We start from the raw sequence: 16,648 nt of genomic DNA on the forward strand, positions 1-16,648 counted from the left end.
CCCATCATGGTCCCAGGGAGAAGTGCTGGCTCTGACCCAGTGGGGAAGCCCCACTCACCAAGCACAACAGCTGGTACAGCCTAAGACCAGATAGTGACGGAGCTGCGAGTCTGGGTGCACAAGCTCCCAGCTGCCTTGAAAGCCCATAACACTGCTGCAGGCTCTAGGGGGGGAGCACATCTAGGTGGGTCAGTGGAAGCAGACAGCAGCAACCCAGAACCCCTATGTGACTGTTCCCATAGTTGGTGGGAGACCACACAGGGCCACTGTGATCCCAAGAAGTGGCCCAGACTCAGTCAGGAACAGCATACAGGGATCCTGGTGGGTGCATATTACACAGCTCCTGCCCCTCCCTGAGTGGCAGCAAGTGGAAGCTGTAACCAAATTCTGTCTCTATGTGGAGGCAAAAATCCATGCCATCAAGCAGTATGAAAAAATATATTAAATCTCCAGAACAGAAGGAAAATGACAAGTACCCAGAAATCAATCCTGAAGACACAGAAATCTATAACCTAAATGACAAAGAATTTAAAATAGCTATCATTAAAAAACTCAATTAGTTAAAAAAGAGTACAGACAGACAACTCAACGAGTTCAGGAGCTATGCCATGAAAGAGCTTGAAACTATAAAGAAGAACCAAGCAGAAATGTTGGAGATGAAAAACACAATGGATGAGATTAAGAAAAAATCTGGATTCCCTGAAAAGTAGGGCTGAATTAGCAGTATGGAGGACAGGAATGTGCAAATGCTTCAGATAGAGGAAGAGAGAGAACTAAGATTAAAAAGAAATGAGGAGGGGCCGGCCTGGAGGTGCAGCAGTTAAATGAGCATGTTCCACTTCAGTGGCCCGGGGTTCGCCAGTTCGGATCCCAGGTGCAGACATGGCACCACTTGGCAAGTCATGCTGTGGTAGGCATCCCACATATAAAGTAGAAGAAGATGGGCATGGATATTAGCTCAGGGCCAGTCTTCCCCAGCAAAAAGAGGAGTATTGTCAGCTGATGTTAGCTCAGGGCTAATCTCTCTCAAAAAAAAAAAAAAGAAAGAAAGAAAAAGAAATGAGGAAACTCTCCAAGAAATATCCAACTCAATTAGGAAATGCAACATAAGGATTATAGGTATCCCAGAGGGAGAAGAGAAGGAGAATGGAGCAGAAAGCTTGTCAAAGAAATAACAGCTAAGAACTCCACAAATCTGGGGAGGGAGCTGGAAACCCATGTGACAGAAGCCAACAGATCTCCAAACTGTATCAATGTAAAAAGACCAACTCCAAGGCACATAGTCGTAAAGCTGGCAAAAGTCAATGACAAAGAAAAAATATTAAAGACAACAAGGCAGAAGAAAATAACTTACAAAGGAACCCCTATCAGGCTGTCAGCAGATTCTCAGCAGAAACTTTACAGGCCAGGAGAGAGTGGAATGATATATTCCAAATTCTGAAAAAAATAAACTTTCAGCCAAGAATACTCTATCCAGCAAAAATATCCTTCAAATACGATGGAGAAATAAAAACTTTCCCAGATAAACAAAAATTAAAGGAGTTCATTGCCACAAGACACCCCCACACACACAAGAAATCCTCACAAAGGCCCTCATATCTGAAAGATAAAAAGAAAGGGGTTACAAAACACTGAGCAAGGAGATAGGTAGATAGACAAAATCAGAAAATTGCAGCTTTCCATCAGAACAAGTTAGCAAATGCTTAATTATAACATTAAAGATAAAGGGAAGGAAAAGACCAAGAATAAATATAATCTTGTCATTTTAACCACAAACTCACAACACAAGATGAAATAAGATGTGACGATAACAACTTAGAAGGGGAAGAGGAAAAGGATGGAATCAGTTTAGTCTAAGGAAATAAGAGGCTATCAGAAAATGGACTATCTCATCTATGAAGCTTTTTAATACAAACCACATGGTAACCACTAAACACATAATTAGAACAGAGACACAAATTATATATAAGGAGAAAACCAGCATAGAAAACTAGCTAACTGAATTGGTAGTCTGAAATACATGAGACAAGAAACAAAGAAAATGCAGGAGACCGGAAAACAAGCAATAAACTGGCAGCATTAAGTCCTCACATATCAATAATCACTCTAAATGTAAATGGACTGAATTCGCCAATCTAAAGACACAGAGTTGCAGGATGGATTAAAAAACAAGACCCAACAATATGCTGCCTCCAGGAAACACATCTCAGACCCAAAGACAAAGACAGACTCAGAGTGAAGGGATAGAAGATGATATTCCAAGCTAATGGTGAACAAAGGAAAGCAAGTGTTGCCATACTTATATCAGACAAAGTAGACATCAAGACAAAACAGGTAAAGAGAGAATAAAGAGGGGCAGTATATAATGATAAAAGGGACACTCCACCAAGAAGACATAACACTTATAAACATATGTGCGCCCAACACAGAAGCACCAAAGTACATAAACCAACCATTAACAAACCTAAAAGGAGATAATAACAACAATACAATAATAGAAGGGGACCTCAATACCCTACTTAGACCAATGGATAGATCATCCAGGCAGAAAGTGAACAAGGAAATTGTAGAATTAAGTGAAAAATTAGGCCAGATGGACTTAATAGATATATATAGCACACTCCATCCAAAAACAGCAGATTACACATTCTTCTCAAGTGTGCATGGAACATTGTCAAGCATAGACCATATGTTGGGAAACAAAGTAAGCCTCAATAAGTTCAATAGGATTGAAATAATATGAAGCATATTTTCCAACCATAATGCGATGAAACTAGAAATTAGGTACAAGAAAAAAGCTGAGATAAAGGGCAAAGATGTGGAGATTAAACAAAATGCTACAGAACGACCAATGGATCATTGAAGAAATCAAAGGAGAAATTAAACATTATCTGGAAACAAATTAAAATGAAAACACACCATACCAACTCTTGTGGGATGCAGCAAAAGCAGTCCTAAGAGGGAAATTCATTAGAATACAGGCCCACGTCAACAAACAAGAAAAATCTCAAATACATAATCTCAAACTACACCTAACAGAATTAGAAAAAGAAGAGCAAAGCCCAAAGTCCGTAGAAGGAGGGAAATAATAAAAATTAGAGCAGAAATAAATGAAATTGAAACAAAAAGACAGTAGAAAGGATCAATGAAACCAAAAGCTGTTTCTTCAAGAAAATAAACAAAATTGACAAACCCTTAGCCAGGCTCACTAAGAAAAAAAGAGAGAAGGTTCAAATAAATAAAATTAGAAATGAAAGAGGAGAAATTACAATGGATACTACAGAAATACAAAAGATCACAAGAGAATACTATGAAAGACTATATGCCAACAAATTGGACAACCTAGAAGAAATGGATAAATTCTTAGACTCTTACAACCTCCCAAAACTGAATCAAGAAGAAATAGAGAATCTGAATAGACTAATCACAAGTAAAAGATTAAAACAGTAATCAAAAACTTCCCCCAAAATGAAAGTCCAGGACCAGATGGCTTCTCTGGAGAATTCTACCAAACATTCAAAGATTTAGCACCTATCATTCTCAAAGTATTCCAGAAAATTGAGGAAGATGGAACACTTCCTAACACGTTCAACAAGGCCAATATCACCCTGATACCAAAGCAAGACAAGGACAACACAAAGAAGGAAAATTACAGGCCAACATGGCTGATGAACATAGATGCAAAAATCCTCAACAAGATATTGGCAAACTGAATACAGCTATACATTGAAAAGATCATACATCATGATCAAGTGGGATTTATACCAGGGACACAGGGATGGTTCAACATCCACAAGTCAATCAATGTGATACACCACACTAACAAAATGAGGAACAAAAACCACATGATCATCTCAATAGATGCAGAGAAAGCATTCAACAAGATCCAACATCCTTTTATGATAAAGATGCTCAATAAAATCAGTATAGAAGGAAAGTACCTCAACATAATAAAGGCCATATATGACAAAACCACAGCCAACATCATACTCAATGGGGAAAAACTGAAAGGCAACCCTCTGAGAACAGGAGCAAAATAAGGGTGCCCATTCTCACCACTCTTAGTCAACATAGTACTGGAGGTTTCGGCCAGAACAATTAGGCAAGAAAAAGAAATGAAGGAATGCAAATAGGCAATGAAGAAGTGAAATTCTCACTGTTTGCAGATGACATGATTTTATATATAGGAAACTCTAAAGAATCCATCAGAAACCTACTAGAAATAATCAATAATTACAGCAAAGTTGCAGGGTACAAAATCAACTTACATATATCACTTGAATTTCTATACTCTAATAACAAACTAGCAGAGAGAGTTCTCAAGAACACAATCCCATTCACAATCACAATAAAAACAATAAAATATCCAGGAATAAATTTAACCAAGGAAGTAAAGACCTATACAATGAAAACTACAAGACTTTTCTGAAAGAAATTGATGATGACATAAAGAAATGGAAATACATTCCATGCACATGGATTGGAAGAATAAACATATTTCAAATGTCCATACTTCCTGAAACAATCTTCAGATTCAATGCAATACCAATCAGAATCCCAATGACATTCTTCATGGAAATAGAACAAAGAATCCTAAAACTCATATGGGGCAACAAAAGACCCTGAATAGCTAAAGCAATCCTGAGAAAAAAAGAACACGCTGGAGGCATCACAATCCCTGACCTCAAAATATACTACAAATCTGTAACAATCAAAACAGCATTGTACTGGTACAAAAACAAACACATAGATCAATGGAACAGAATTGAAGGCCCAAAATAAAACCACACATCTATGGACAGCTAATCTTCAACAGAGGAGCTGAGAACACACAATGGAGAAAGGAAAATCTTTTCAATAAACAGTGTTGGGAAAACTGGACAGCCACATGTAAAAGAATGAAAGTAGACCATTCTCTTAACACCAGTCACAAAAGTAAACTCAAAATGGATTAAAGAGTTGAAGGTAAGACCTGAAACCATAAAACTCCTAGAAGAAAATATAGACAGTACACTCTTTGACATCAGCCTTAAAAGGATCTTTTCGGACAACACATGTTCTCGGACAGGAGAAACAAAAGAAAAATAAACAAGTGGCACTTCATCAGACTAAAGAGCTTCTACAATGCAGCGGAAACCAGGATTGAAGTGAAAAGACAACCCACCAACTGGAAAAAAATATTTGCAAATCATATATCTGACAAAGTGTTAATCTCCATAATATATAAATAACTCACACGACTCAACAACAAAAAATCAAACAATCCAATCAAAAAATGGGCAGAGGATATGAACAGACATTTCTTCAAAGAAGATATACAGATGGCCAATAAACACATGAAAAGATGCTCAACATCACTGATCATTGGTGAAATGCAAATCAAAACTACACTAAGATATCACCCTATACCCGTTAGAAGGGCTATAATAACCAAGACAAAAAATAACAAATGTTGGAGAGGTTGTGGAGAAAAGGGAACCCTCATACACTGCTGGTGGGAATGCAAACTGGTGCAGCCACTATGGAAAACAGTATGGAGATTTCTCAGAAAACTAAAAATAGAAATACTTTATGACCCAGTCATCCCACTACTGGGTATGTATCCAAAGAACTTTTTTTTTTTTTGAGGAAGATTAGCCCTAAGCTAACTACTGCCAATCCTCTTCTTTTTGCTGAGGAAGGCTGGCCCTGAGCTAACATCCGTGCCCATCTTCCTCTACTTTATATGTGGGACACCTACCACAGCATGGCGTGCCAAGTGGTGCCATGTCCACACCTGGGATCCAAACCGGCGAACTCCGGCTGCCAAGAAGTGGAACGAGCAAACTTAACCACTGTGCCACTAGGCCAGCCACTATCCAAAGAACTTGAAATCAGCACTTCAGAGAGACTTATGCACCCCTATGTTCATTGCAGAATTATTCACAATAGCCAAAACATGGAAGCAACCTAAGTGCCCATCAACTGATGATTGGATAAAGAAGATGTGGTATAGATACTACTCAGCCATAAAAAATGATAAAAATCATCCCATTCACAACAACATGGATAGACCTTGAGGGTATTATGTTAAGTGAAATAAGCAGACAAAGACAAACACTGTATGATTTCACTCATATGTGGAAGATAAAGAAACACATGGACAAAGAGTACTATTTAGTGGTTACCAGGGGGAAAGAGGTAGTGGTGGGGGTGGGCACAAAGGGCGAAAGGTCACACCTATAAGATGACTCACAAATAATGATGTACAACTGAAGTTTCACAATGTCGTAAACTATCATAACCTCAATAAAAAATTTTTAAGAAAATAAATAAAAATAAAACTACCATATGATCCAGCAATTTCACTTCTGGGAATATATCCAAAGGAAACAAAAACACTATGTCAAAGAGATATCTACACCCTCATGTTCACAGCGGCATTATTTACAGTAGCCAAGACATGGAAACTACCTAAGTGTCCATCGACAGATGAATGGATGAAGAAGTTGTGGCATATAAGGAACATTCAAAGAATAAACATAGTTCTTGGAAATTAAAAACATGGTCAAAACCAGGAAAAACTGAACAGAAACGTTGGAAGATAAAATTAAGAAAATCTCCCAGATGGTAAACCAAAAACACAAAGAGAGACAAAGATTAGAAAATTAGAGTACCAATCCAAAAGTTCCAACATACTAATAAAAGTTCCAGAAAAAACAGAGAAAATAAAGGGAAGGAAAGCATCAAAATATATATATTTTTCAATGTCCAAGAACACATGTTCTTAGATTGAAAGGTTTCAAGTAGTATACAACACAACAGGTGAAAAAAATCTATACCAAGGCACATCATCAAGAAATTTCAAAACATTTGGAATTCTACAGCCAGACAACCATCAACAGAACAAACATATTTTCGGACAATCAAAGTTTCAAAAAAATTAGCACTCATGCACCTTTTTAGGAAGCTACTGAAGGATGGTCAACAAAATAAGGCAGTAAACCAGGAAGGAGGAAGACATCAAATCAGGAACCAGGGAACACAAACCAAGTCAGAGGCAAAGGCAATCCCCAGGCTAATGATAAAGAGAAATCTCATGATGGTTCTACACCAAGTCTAGAGAGTGGCCAGTAAAGACTGCAGCAAGCTATAAGTATCTGGGGAAAGATTTCTTTAAAAAATGAAATTAATACAATAATTAATGTGTCTGAATATATTAAGAGAACATATATACCCTCTGGCTGGTGTTTGGGTTTAAGTTAATAAAAAACACATTTAAAACTAAGCATAAAAAAAGACAAGTATTAACTCTAGGGAACACAAACTGTTGTACAAGAAAGAAAAAGTAACCTTAATAAATTACAGGAAGCACCCAAAAAATTAGAAGGAAATATAAGATATTCTGCAAGAGCTTAAAAGAATATAGTGGATCAATATGTACTGCCATGATGCTATTTCCAAGACTCATTACTAATTTTTAAAAGCAAATTATAGAGCAATGCAAAGAGTAGAGTATCTGCATCAAACCATATGCACAATGTTATACTAAATATTTCTATACCACTTCTATACCATACGCCAATAGCACTGTTATTCAAAATGTGATTTGTGGACCAGCAGCATCAGTATCATTGAGATCTTGTTAGAAAAACATATTCTCACTTCCCATCCCAAACCTACTGAACCAGAATTTCTGGGGTGGGGCTCAGGAATCAAGTCACTTGCTCTCCAGGTGATTCTCAAGCACAGTAAAATTTTAGAACTACTATAGTATTGCATAAGAAAGGTCTCATTAGAGGAATTAACTCTGGAGGTGGGACTGGGATGGGATTCATGCATTCGAAGGAGAATTCTACTAAAGCATTTTGATTTAATAGTTTTTATAAGAATATATTTATTCATTGTGCAATTTAAAAATACAACAGAAGACAATTTTTTCAAGGATAATATACTTGGAAAATATTTGCATAAAATATGACACAGCCTCTGTTTATGAATGTCTCTCTTAAATTGGCATGCTTTCTCCAGATGTAAATTCCACCCAGTAATAACTTTTGCCTATGGCTGAAAGACAACAAATGTTAGAAGGGAAATTAAAAAGAATTTTGATGAGCTACTTAAGCACTTCACCTTGAAGCACAGCTGGTAGGCAATCTGATACTGGAAGTAGCTGCCCTTGGACCAGGGCTGCTCAGAATAATTGCTAAAGTAAGTAGCATATTCCATCTAAAAATAACAGACATTGCAGACATAGCTCGGACTCATGTGGAGTAGAATGGGACTAGTCCTTGATTTGTTCTGGGCGTTATGCTACTATTAACACAATGTCAAGGAACCTTTCTTCCCTTACAATGGGTCAAGAGGACAAAGATATAGGGAAATGTCATATTGGTTAATCTGCAGGACCATCTGAGGTAGGGAAATGAATGATGAGGAAAGAGTCACACTGGGAAGGTACTTCGTTGCTCAGGGAGCAGTGAAATACATGCACACCATTCCACCTAGTTCTCTCATTACAGATGCTCTATCATCCCTCTGAGAAGATCTTCCCATGGCCCTTTGGGAGAAGCAGCTACTTGACTTAGCTCTCCAAATAGCACAAGAGTTTGCCTTTGTTGACAAAATATATCTAACGAAGACAGTCATGTTTTTCTTTCTCTGCAGCACCTCAAGTCTTCATTATGACACTATTCCCACTACACAAATAAAAGTCACAGACTACTTCTCGTTGCCCTAGAGGGAGCTGGGTTTCACTGGGCTTCATTACTGCTTAGAACCCAGGTGGTGCTGCTGCCCTGGAAGTGTACACAGGTTAAATAAGACACTGTGGACTCAGCCCTGGGGGTAGGCAACATGTTAGGAGCAAGCTTGGGAAAATCCAATTGAGACTTATTAATAAGAGAACTTTTCTTCTCAGAAAGTTTCCTAAGGGGAATTTGAAGTCCCTTCAAAGTGAAATGATCTCAATTGTTGAGTAACAGTGAAATATCAAGAGATGACAGTGGTTCAAAGAACTCATAAAAGGGTCCAAGGAACAATATTCCTCTCAAGTTTAATAAATTTGCTCTACTTTATATATTGCAAAACTATGAAGTTTCATACTCTGGATGATGCCATAATGATGGATACAGATCATTATACATTTGTCCAAACCCATAGAATATACAACACCAAATGTGAACCCTAAAGTACACTAGGGACTTTGGGTGATTATGATGTGTCAATGTAGGTTCGTCAGTTGTAACAAATGTACCACTCCAGGGTGGTGTGTTGATAGCAGGGGAGGCTGTGTGGGAAGGAGCACGGAGTAAATTTTGCTGTGAACCTAAAAAACCAGAGTCTTAATAAAAAAATTTTAAGAGAGTCATGGTATCCATATTAAAGAATTTAACATTTAATCAAAGATATAATAGGGAAAATATAAAAATAAAATAAAATAATAGACAAAAGATTTGAATAGACATTTCTCTAAAGAAGACATACAAATGTCCAAAAAGTATATTAAAAGATGCTCAACATCACTAATCATTAGAGAAATGCAAGTCAAAACCACAATGAGATATTACCTCACACCCATTAGGATGGTTAATATAAAAACAAAAACAGAAAATAACAAGTGTTGGCAAGGATGTGGAGAAATCAGAACCCTTGTGCACTATTGGTGAGAGTGTAAAATGCACTGCTGCTATGTAAAATGGTGCAGCTACTATGGAAAAGAGCATGGAGGTTCCTCAAAAACTTAAAAATAGAGCCACCACATGATCTAGCAATCTCACTGTGGGTAAATATCCAAAACATTGAAAGCAGGACCTCAAAGAAATATCTGCACGTGTTCATTGCAGCGTTATTTACAATAGCCAAGAGATGGAAGCAATCCAAATGTCCATTGATGAATGAATGGAAAAGAAAATGTGGTATATTATATATATATATTTATATATATATATATATATAGGAATATTATTATATTCAGCCTTATTGGAATATTATTCAGCCTTATAAAAAAGTAAATTCTGTCACATGCTACAACATGGATAAATGTTGAAGACATTATTCCAAGTGAAATAAGCTAGTCACAAAAAGACATACGCTGTCTCATTCCACTTATATGAGGTATCTAAAGTAATCAAATTCACAAAAACAGAAAGTAGAATAGTGGTTGCCAGGAGCTATGGGGAGGAGAAATGGGGAGTTGTTGTTCAACGTGTATGTTTCAGTATTGCAAGATGAAAAAGTCCTGGAGATGTGTTCCACAACAACATGAGTATACTTAACACTGCAGTACTATACACTTAAAAATGGTTAAGAGGGTAAACTTTATGTTATGTTTTTTATTAAAATTTTTTAATTTAATTAAAAATTAATGATAACATTAAGTCTTCCAGTCAATAAACATGGGATATCTTTCCATTTATTTAGATCTTTTTTATTTTCTTTCAACAATGTAGTTTTTAAGTGTACAAGTCTTGTAACACTTAAGTCAAATTTATTCCTGTTTTATTCTTTTTGATGCTATTGTAAATGGAATTGTTTTATTAATTTCTTATTTGGATTGTTAACTGCTATTATATAGAAATATCACTGGTTTTGTGTATTGATCTTGTATCCTGCAACTCTGCTGAATATGATTATTAACTCTAATAGTTGGGGGTTTTGTCAATTGTTTAGGATTTTCTATATACAAAACCATGTCATCTACAAAGATAATTTACTTTTTCTTTTCCAATTTGGAAACACACAAACTACCAAATCTGACTCAAGAAGAAACAGAAAATCTGGACTGACCTATAAGTAGTAAGGGTCTTAAATCAGTAATCAAGAATCTCACAACAAAGAAAAGCCTGGAACCAGATAACTTTGCTGGTGAATTCTACTAAGCATGTAAAGAAGAATTAACACCAATCTTCTCACACTTTTCCAAGAAACAGAAAAGGAGGAAACACTTCCCAAGTCATTCTATAAGGCCAGCATTACCCTTATGCCAAAGTCAGACAAAGAAATCACTGGAAGATTTGTTATCATTATGATGTATGATAACATAAAAGCATTATACATAGTGTGAAGTGATTGTTCTGCCTTGAGTTTTTAGATATTTTCATGCAGGTCTTTCTCATTAGATTTTGGACTCCTTAAGGGCAAAAATTCATGTTTTGCTCGTGTCTGCATCCCCCATGACACCCAAAAAAGCACCTCACACTCATTAGATATTGAGTAAATATCTACTGAATAAATTAATGAAGAAATAAAAATGTATTTGTATTAAAAAAAAACACTTGAAAATAAAACTACAGATCAATATTCCAATACCTATTTGCGAAACAGAACTAGAGACTTGAGGAAGAAACCTGAGGTAATCTGGTGAATGTGTACTGCTGACTCTGCCAAGTGAAAGCAGATGGTTTCTTGTTTTCACATTGTTGAAATAGGAAAGAAAAAAAAGCAGCCACCAGCTGCTATAGCAAGGAGACCATATCTGGAAAAGCAGGTGCAATTAGAACCTCCAAAAAAATGATTATATTTTAATTCATTATCATTCCCCAAAACCTGTCAGTCTTCTGCATCTACCAATTTGGAAAGTCGAGCACAATACAGAAATCACCACTTCTTGAATCTTCCAAGCCTTTGATGGTGGCTTTAATTTCTATGGTTCCACCAGGAATGCAATATCACCTTTAACATTATAATCTGTCAGGAAAGGGAAGTTCCAAAGGCTTCAGCTTGGATTCTCCTACTATAGTGGTCTTTATTCCATAATTCATAGATGTGGGGATGTGCCAGTTGTCGATGGCAACTATTCCAAATATTACATGCAAATTAAGGAAATAATCATGGGATTCTTTCAGAGTTTCCATAAAGTGAACTTTTGAAAACTATCAATTAATCACTAGAAATTCATAAGCAGACTCACTGATATATATATTGCAGTGTCATTCTGGGTCTTCAGGAATTGGAGTAAGTTCAGCATCAATGTCCAGGAATCCAAACGTTTAAAGTGTTTTCATTTCTCAGTGCAGTGATTTTGAAATCAAGATGTGGCAGGATAAAGAATGGCCCCAAAAATGTCCACAGTGTAATCCGCAGAATCTGTGGACATGTTGGATTACACAGCAAAGAATATTAATGTTTCAGATGGAATTAAAGTTGCTTATCAGCTGACCTTAAAACAGAGAGATTTAGAGTGACCTCAGCATCATGTTGGAGTGAGATTTCCCGGTAACCTGACATTCATACTCCAACAGAGGACATCCAAACACAACACAAAAGACATCTGAGAGACCCAAGTAGCCATACAATGGAGGGCAGAGAAGCTGGATCCCCCCTCAGAGGAGGTGGAACAGGGTAAGAGAAAACTTTGCTCCCTCCCCAAAAGACTGGAATCCAGGACTGCAGGTGGTCTCAAGAGGTAAGGAATGGGGGAGGGGACATTCATTTGCAGCAACATCAAAGATCCCCGAGGGCCCTCACAGCCTAGGGGAAAGCCCCTACCAAGGTGAAATCTAACACAGGGGTGACCTCATCAAGCTAACACCCAAGGAGAGCAGATAGCAAGGGCAGAGTGAGAAAACTCCAAGAGCACACAGAAGAAAGCGCCTCTCCACCCGCCCAGCACTGGCTCCACTGCATGGGATCTCGGCAGAACACAGGAGGGCTCAGAATACACAGCTCTTGACCCCCTCCCACCACCTGGTGGCAATAGGCAGTAACTGCAACCAAATAATACCACAATGTGCAAAAACAGAGCCATGCCCTGTAGCAGCATCAAAAGTTATATCAAATCTTCAGACCAGAGAGAAAATGGCAAGTACCCAGAAATCAGTCCTGAGGACACAGAATACGTAATCTAAATGACAGAGAATTCAAAATAGGTATCATCAAAAAACTCAACGAGTAAAAAGAGAATGTAGAGAAACAATTCAATGAGTTCAAGAGCTATTTCACAAAAGAGATTGAAACTATAAAGAAGAATCAATCAGAAATATTAGAGATGAAACACACAATGGAAGAGATAAAACAAAATATGGATGCCTGAATGCTCGAGCAGACATCATAGAGGAGTGAATCAGCATAATTGAGGATAGACATGTTGAAATGCTCCAGATACAGGAGGAGAGAGAACTAAGACTAAAAATAAATGAAGAAAGTCTCCCAGAAATATCCAACTCAATTAGGAAATACAACATAAGAATTATAGGTATTCAAGAGGGAGGAGAGAAGGAGAATGGAGCAGAAAGCTTGTTCAAAGAAATAATAGCAGAGAACTTCCCAAACCTAGGGAAGGAGATGGAAATCCATGTGGAAGAGGCTACCAGAAGTCCTAAATATGTCAATGTAAAAAGACCTACTGAAAGGCATGTAGTAGTGAAACTGGCAAAAGTGAATGACAAAGAAAAAATACTCAGGGAAGCAAAGCAGAAGAAAATAACCTACAAAGGAACCCCTATCAGGCTTTCAGTGGCTTTCTCTGCAGAAACCTTACAGGCTAGGAGAGACTGGAATGACATATTCAAATCTTTGAAGGACAAAAACTTTCAGCCAAGAATACTCTATCCAGCAAAAACAACCTTCAGATATGATGGAGAAATAAAAACTTTCCCAGATAAACAAAAGCTAAGGGAGTTTGTAGCCACAAGACCCCTCCTATAAGAAATCCTCAAGAAGGCCCTCATACCTGAAAAAGAAAAAGGGGAGAAAGGGGTTACAAAGCACAGAGTAAGGAGATAAATAGGTAGACAAAATCAGAAAATTGTAGCTATACATCAGAACAGGTTAGCAAATACTCAAGAATAGCATTAAAGATAGAGAAGGAGGGGCCAGTCCGGTGGCACAGCGGTTAAGTGCGCATACGCCCCTTCAGCAGCCCGGGGTTCCTAGGTTCAGATCCCAGGCGCGGACATGGCACGGCTTGGCAAAGCCATGCTGTGGTAGGTGTCCCACATATAAAGTAGAGGAAGATAGGCACGGATGTTAGCTCAGGGCCAGTCTTCCTCAGCAAAAAGAGGAGGATTAGCAGCAGTTAGCTCAGGGCTAATCTTCCTCAAAAAAACAAAAGATAAAGAGAAGGAAAACACCAAAAGCAAAGATAATCTTGTCATTTTAATCAGAAACTCACAACCCAAGTTGGAATAAGATGTAAGAAAAACAATTTAAGAGGAGAAGAGGAAAGAGACTGAATTGGCTTAGTCTAAGGAAATAAGAGGCCATCAGAAAATAGACTATCTTATCTATGAGATTTTGAATACGAACCTCATGGTAACCACTAAACAAAAAAGTGAACAAAGACACAAATAATAAATAAGGAGAAAACAAAGGAATACAACACAAAAAACTATATAACTCAATTGGTAGACCAAAATACACAGGATGAGAAACAAAGGAAATGCAGGAGAACCAGAAAACAAGTGATCAAATGGCATCATTAAGCTCTCATATATCAATAATCACCCTAAATGTAAATGTATTGAATTTTCCAATAAAAAGACAGAGAGTGGCAAGATGGGTTAAAGAACAAGACCCAACAATATGCTGCCTCCAGGACACACATCTCAGCTCCAATGACAAACACAGGTTCAGAGTGAAGTGATGGAAGAGGATACTCCAAGCTAATGGCAAACAAAAGAAAGCAGGTGTTGCAATACTTATATCAGACAAAGTAGACTCGATAAAGGTGCCAAGAACATACAATGGAGAAAAGACAGTCTCTTCAATAAATGGTATTGGGAAAACTGGACAGCCACATGCAAAAGAATGAAAGTAGACCATTATCTCATGCTATACACAAAACTAAATGGATTAAAATGGATCAAAGACTTGAAGATAAGTCCTGAAACCATAAAACTCCTGGAAGACAATATAGGTAGTACATGCCTAGACATCAAACTTAAGAGGATCTTTTCAAATACCATGTCTTCTCAGACAAGGAAAACAAAAGAAAAAACAAACAAGTGGGACTTCATCAGACTAAAGAGCTTCTGCAAGGCAAAAGAAACTAGGGTCAAAAGAAAAAGACAACCCACCAACTGGGAGAAAAGATTTGCAAATCATATATCTGACATGCAGTTAACCTCCATAACATATAAGGAATTCACACAACTGAGCAACAAAAAAACAAACAGCCCAATCAAAAATTGGGCAGAGGATATGAACAGACATTTTTCCAAAGAAGATATACAGATGGCCAATAAACATATGAAGAGATGTTCAACATCACTAATTATCAGAGAAATACAAATAAAAACTACACTAAGATATCACCCTACACCCATTAGAATGGCTATAATCACTAAGACTAAAGATAACAAATGTAGGAGAGGGTGTGGAGAGGAGGGAACCTGCATACACTGCTGGTGGGAAGGCAAACTGGTGCAGCCACTATGGAAAACAGCATGGAGAGTCCTCAAAAAACCAAAAATAAGACTATGTGACCCAGATATCCCACTACTGGATATCAACCCAAACAATTTGAAATCAACAATCCAAAGTAACATAGGCACCCCTATGTTCATTGCAGCACTATTCACAATAGCCAAGACATGGAAACAATCCAAGTGCCCATCAACCAATGATTGGACAAAGAAGACGTGGTATATATATACAATGGAATACTACTCAGCCATAAAAAAAGACAAATTCATCCCATTTGTAACAACATGGATGGACCTGGAGGGAATTATGCTAAGCGAAATAAGCCAGACTGAGAAAGACAAACACCATATGGCTTCACTCATGTGTGGAATATAAACAAACACAGGGACAAAGAAAACAGTTCAGTGGTTACCAGGGGAATGGGTGGAGGGTGGGCACAAGGGGTGAGGGGAGCACTTATGTGGTGACAGACAAGAAATAACGTACAACTGAAATTTCACAATGATATAAACTATTATGAACTCAATAAATAAAAAGTAGTCTAGGATTATAAAACACTGACACTTTCACACAAAACATTTTTGCCTCTTTATCCTGTTGTTGTTTCACAAATGTGTAGCTTTTATTATAAAAGGTTTAATGCCATCAAAGACTATGTGAACACTACAAGAAATAAAAATAAATTGCTCACAATTCATAACAGCAACAACAAAAAAAACAGAGAGATTATCTGTTTTGGCCCAAAGTAATCACAAAGGTCCTTAAAGTAGAAAAAGGAGACAAGGAGTTATAGAAACAGATGTGACGATAGAAGCTTGGTCAGAGTGATGCAATGTGAGAAAGACTTGACTCATCTTTGCTGGTTTGAAGACGGAGAAAGGGACCACGTATCAGTCTGCTCGGGCTGCCGGGACAGAATACCACAAACTGGGTGGTTCAAACAGAAGTTTATTTTCTCACAGTTCTGGGAGCTGGAAGTCTCTGCCTCAGGTACCAAACGGTGAGAGAATAGAGAGGAAAAAAAAAAGAGCAATGGGGACTCCTCCCATGCTCCTGGGACCGCTGTTCCTCTAGTCAGGAAGAAGTGTTCTCTTTCCTAAGGATTTTAGGTGCCTGCCCAGGCACCACTGCTGCTGCTGCCACTGTCACCGCAGGACTGCCTGGGGGTTTGGTCAAGAGGTAACAGAAAAAATCAGGGAATTTGCCATCTCTTTCTGATGCATAGGGACCCCATTTCTCTCTTCTCAGACCATAAATAGGGAGCTTCTCTTGGAGCTCTTTCTATCTTTCTGTCTGAACCCAG

At 37.7% G+C, this 16,648-nt stretch overlaps 1 protein-coding gene across 2 annotated transcripts in view; it reads right to left on the bottom strand.

Annotated features, from left to right (window-relative positions):
• LPAR1 (lysophosphatidic acid receptor 1) overlaps positions 1-16,648 on the bottom strand; it is a 353,585-nt gene that overhangs the window by 323,781 nt on the left and 13,156 nt on the right. The gene's annotated exons all lie outside the window — the stretch shown is intronic.

Source organism: Equus przewalskii, chromosome 26, assembly GCF_037783145.1.
Source record: "Equus przewalskii isolate Varuska chromosome 26, EquPr2, whole genome shotgun sequence".
NCBI classification, from domain to species: Eukaryota; Metazoa; Chordata; class Mammalia; order Perissodactyla; family Equidae; genus Equus; species Equus przewalskii.